General features: G+C 55.0%; 1 pseudogene; it reads right to left on the reverse strand.

The window, feature by feature from the left end:
• Positions 1-5,000, reverse strand: part of LOC143350724 (large subunit ribosomal RNA) — an 8,937-nt pseudogene that overhangs the window by 1,881 nt on the left and 2,056 nt on the right.

Below are 5,000 nucleotides of genomic sequence, written 5' to 3' on the forward strand. Positions count from 1 at the left end.
GCCCCAACAGTCCATCCGCGGCCTTCGCACACCATACTCCGCGCCACGACAAGGTACACGATAGGAAGGTTAGATGCGAATCCTCGGCATTGACTCGCTGCCGGATCGCAGCCCTCAGGCTTTGGTTGTTAGCATAATAGCTAACCTTCCTATCGTGCGACTCGTCGAGGGGGACGGAGCCACTCACGATCTGAGCGTCGATGATGCACACTTGTTGTGCCTTGACGGCCACCAGGTCCGGTTTCCTACGCCCTTCATCGGTGTTAAAAGAAGGTTCCTCCAACACCATCCAGCCATGGTCTCGCAATCCAGACGCGAGAGTCCTCGCAACGGCATTATGCCGTTGGATTCTGCCACCGTGTGTTCTGTGGCATGACTGGATGATGTGAGAGGAAGTCTCCGCGACGCCACAATGGGCACGACACCGGATGTCACGCTGGGCCCGCCTGATACCCCTCGTAGTCCGTACTAACGAAGGAAGGCTGTTGACCTGCACATGTACATATTGTACGAAATCCCTAGCGGGCACAGCGTGAGATCCGGCATCGACCCAATGTGTTGACAAACCGGCTGTTCTTGGGCACTCCCGCAATTCCCACCCATCGGTGGAAGAGTGGAGCCGACGCGCCCACCACTGCATCCTCCTATACCGGGAGGAAAGGTCTTCGCCCCCCCGGTAAAGTACGGCTCTAGCCCACCGTAAGCGCTCTTGCACCCACGGTAGGTCTACACATGCACGTACCGCTATCGAGGATGATTGGCTCAAACTCATGTACCGTTGGTACATGAGTCCTGGAATTGTGGTGGACATTGCGGGAATGCCCAAGCCGCCGTCGCGGACTGACGCGTGGAAGTAACCCACCGCCACATCGGGAGGTAGCCTGAGCCACCTTCGAACAGCACTTCGGGTCTCGCGGTCAAGCCTTCGGAGGGCACCAAGGTTCGTTTTTCCCAAGACCGTGGAGTGGAATATTCTCGGCAGCAGGAAGCAGCGCAAGATTTTAAGGCGCTGTTGAGGCTTCAATGGAGCTCTCGTGATCCTGTCTAAGTGTGCTCTAAGTTCGTGGCGAACACACTTAGTACCCTCAGGACAAAAATCAACCCCCAAATATCGCCAGGCACCGACAGACGATATCTGAGGGAGGAAGGCACCACTATGCAACCTAAAGGTCGGAGTGGAGATGATCTTCACCTTCTTTTCTTTGCCTGAGGGCACAATAGACAGGACCGAACTTTTCCGCTCATTGAGAGCCAAGCCATACTCCCTTGCTGCCGACTCTACACGGTCTAGGATGGTCTGGAGGCCCCACTTAGTGGTCGCAAAGAGCAGCACATCGTCTGCAAAAGCAATGCTCGCGACGCGTTGCTCTCCGACCACATATCCCACACCCGGTGGAATAGACGCCAGCACTCTATCTATCGCGAGACAGAAGAGTACTGGCGACAGTGGGTCTCCCTGACGAACCCCTCTTCCTAATTGGAAGAACTCCGAACGCTGACCACGAGACTCAAAGGTCGTCACACCGTGTTGGTATACATCCCGAACGTACCGTCGGAATCCGACCGGCAATCCTAGGCGCTCGAGAACGTCACTGATCGCGGAGTGGCTAACGCTATCAAACGCTTTTGCCACGTCGAGAGAGGCAATATGAACCTCTCTCAACTTCCTCCGCGCGTCCTGAATGATGGTCGCCAGGACAGCAACGTTCTCGGCACACCCGTCGTCAAAGCATCGCTGCTTTAAATCGACGAGTCCCAGCTGGCGTAATCGCTGGGCTAGGATGCGGTGCAGTTGTCTAACGACAACTGACACGATAGAAATAGGTCGGAAATCCGCGGCCGTCGGTCCGTCGACCCCCTTCGGAATGAAAACGGTTCTACTAGCGAGAACCGACGGGGGCCAACGACCAACACTTAGCACGATGTTGTACAAGAGGGCTCGCAACGAGGGTGGCACCGATCTCCACAAACGCGGAGAGACACCATCCAAACCGGGGGCCGCATTGAGGGGTATCGTAATAGACGATACCTCCTCGATGGAAATTGCGGCCCACACGGAGGCAACTTCCGCTCTAGGCGGGGTGGGAAATCCAGGACGGACAGGTGTTGAAGGCTGAGATACGAGGGGACCCCAGAAAGCTGCCATTGTGGCCACATCAGGGATCTGAACCTCGTTCTCAGCTCCGTCCAAGATTTCCTTAGCCGCACGTGACATGTCCTTACGGAACATGCGTTGGATGCGACTATATTCTTGCCTCCGCCGCTGTTTCCGGTTAGGATTAACCCAGCGCGGTCTAATTGGTGTCGTTCTAGCCTGATCAACGCCGAGAGAAGGGCCCGAAGGGAAGGAAACTTCGAGCCAACGCGAGACGCCGGCAAGAACGTCATTACCCATCAGGTGTTCGCGTGCCAGTCGCACTAACTCGTCTGAGTTCCACCCGTGGATATTGGCTACCACCTCAATCAATGGAGGGATAGCCAATCGCGGAGCCGGATCCACAAATATATCCACGGGTGACTGACCGTCTGGCCTAGGTAATGACGTTCTGTTTCTGGGTGGCGTGATACGGGGAGGAGCTTGTGCAACCTCCTCCGCGGAGAGATAGCCATCGCTGGATGATGACTCATCGGCTTCGGCAACCTCTTGTAGCAAATTTGCTACAAGCCGCCGATACGCCGGTCTCTTCCGCGCACCTTTAATCGAGTCGAGTGTCCTGTTAGGGACAATCGACAAAAGGTGCTGGTTCAAGAAGCGTACACCGCGGCGTGCCGCGGTAACCTCTTCTCTAGCCAGAAGGAGGAGCTCCTCATCACACCACGCTCGTCTCGTTCTCTCAACGTTGATCCCCTCGTTGTAGGCCTCTCGGTGCTGGTGACGCATATGCTGTCCGAGTCCGATGGCGGTTGGGAAGGACCTGGGGCAATGAAGGCACTGGTGTTCTGCGCGCTGAATGGACTGTTGAGCCGAGGAGGCTCCCGCCCCCGAAGGTTGAATTGGCACTTCGGGAACCGGAGCCTGCTCAATACGAGGGCGTGACCGTAGAGCGCGAGCCCCGTCTGGTGGTCTGGCAGGGGGCGCATTTACGGCAACGCGGGTTCGCCGAGGTCGCTGCTGGGGCGCGGGTTCGGGAGAAGGGGAAGAGTCGCGGGAATCTACTGGATCAGTAGGGCCGGCGGGCCGAGGCCCCCGCCGGCTAGTGGTCATACTTCGCGTTTCGATCGGGCCTACTGAATGAACCCCCGACGGGAAGGCAACCCCCCGGAGGTTTGAAGCCAGAGCCCTGTTGGCCGTTGCGAGGCGGCTGGATTGCCGACCCGCAACGTTGCCCGGTCCCCACCGCGAGGAGGTATGGGTTGGCACATGGAACGAGGATATAATATCCGCCGATCCTTTGAGGACCACCGCTCATAAATCTTTGATTCACGAAAAATCAGCCCATCAGGCCCAAATGTCAGAATTCGCCTCACAGGTTACTCACGCTTCTCAAGCGATAGCGGGAACCGTTCGAGCTATTGAGGAAACCCGTCTCAAGCAAGTGAGGGAGGAGACGATTCCACCTCCACCTCCTGCAATAATCTCATACTCAAGACCCGTGGCAGTCTGTTGCCCTCCTGCAGAGTCGGAGCCATGCTGTCCTCCTCGAGAATCCTCAGGATCTCCAGACTCAGATCCCGGACCTCAACGGTCTACAGTGGTTAGGATTATCAACCGAGATGGCACCTACATCGCTCCCTCAGCTGTCGCTCGAGTGGAGAAAAGAATGTTAACATCATTGGATCTCAAAGTTCCTGGGCTGAATTCATTGAAAGCACTAGTGGGCAAGCCAATAGCACTAGCAGCCATGGTGCTCAATTTAGACTTAGCACACCTGGAGACCAAAGGGGATAGTCAGCCAGATTGGCTCCACCAGTTGTTGGCGACCAACCATGCTAATAGGAAGCAGATTGTAATTAACGCCTTGAAAGCTTTACCACGTCGTGAATACCAGTGGAAACTCACTTTATAAAGATCTTAATGAAATCCATTAGTTTCATTATTAAGAGAGTCATAGTTACTCCCGCCGTTTACCCGCGCTTTTTTGAATTTCTTCACGTTGACATTCAGAGCACTGGGCAGAAATCACATTGCGTCAACACCCTTGGGGGCCATCGCAATGCTTTGTTTTAATTAGACAGTCGGATTCCCCTAGTCCGTGCCAGTTCTGAGCTGAGTGTTGAATGGCGGCCGAAGAGGACGATCGACGACGGCAAGCCGCCAACGAAAGCCTCGCAGCAAGGAAGATCCGCGGGAGGCCAAGGCACGGGACCGAGCTCGGATCCCGACGAGAACGAACGAATCCGTTCAACGCCGTTCACCTCGCCCAGGCCCGGCACGTCAGCCAGACTCGCTTCCCGACCAAGCCCGACACGCCCCGCTCCTCAGAGCCAATCCTTATTCCGAAGTTACGGATCCAATTTGCCGACTTCCCTTACCTACATTAATCTATCGACTAGAGGCTCTTTACCTTGGAGACCTGCTGCGGATATGGGTACGAACCGGCGCGACACCTCCACGTGGCCCTCTCCTGGATTTTCAAGGTCCGAGGGGAAGATCCGGACACCGCCGCAACTGCGGTGCTCTTCGCGTTCCAAACCCTATCTCCCTGCTAGAGGTTTCCAGGGAACTCGAACGCTTATACAGAAAAGAAAACTCTTCCCGGATCTCCCGACGGCGTCTCCAGGTCATTTTGGGTTACCCCGACGAACTACTCTTACGAGGGCCCGAATGGTATACGGTTCCGCTGCCGGGTTCCGGAATAGAAACCGGATTCCCTTTCGCCCGATGGGTGTGTGTCTCTCTCTCACATCGCTCAAGTTATTTTATTTTATAATCGTTTCGCACTTGTGTGACTCGTTTTTCTTTTTGGTTAAAAAAAACGTTTAAAAAATTGCTTTTACACATATTTTTTTTACACAACTCTACTATACTGTTGTTGCCATGATGGATCTTAATAATATAA

This window comes from Colletes latitarsis, unplaced genomic scaffold (genome assembly GCF_051014445.1).
Source record: "Colletes latitarsis isolate SP2378_abdomen unplaced genomic scaffold, iyColLati1 scaffold0025, whole genome shotgun sequence".
NCBI classification, from domain to species: Eukaryota; Metazoa; Arthropoda; class Insecta; order Hymenoptera; family Colletidae; genus Colletes; species Colletes latitarsis.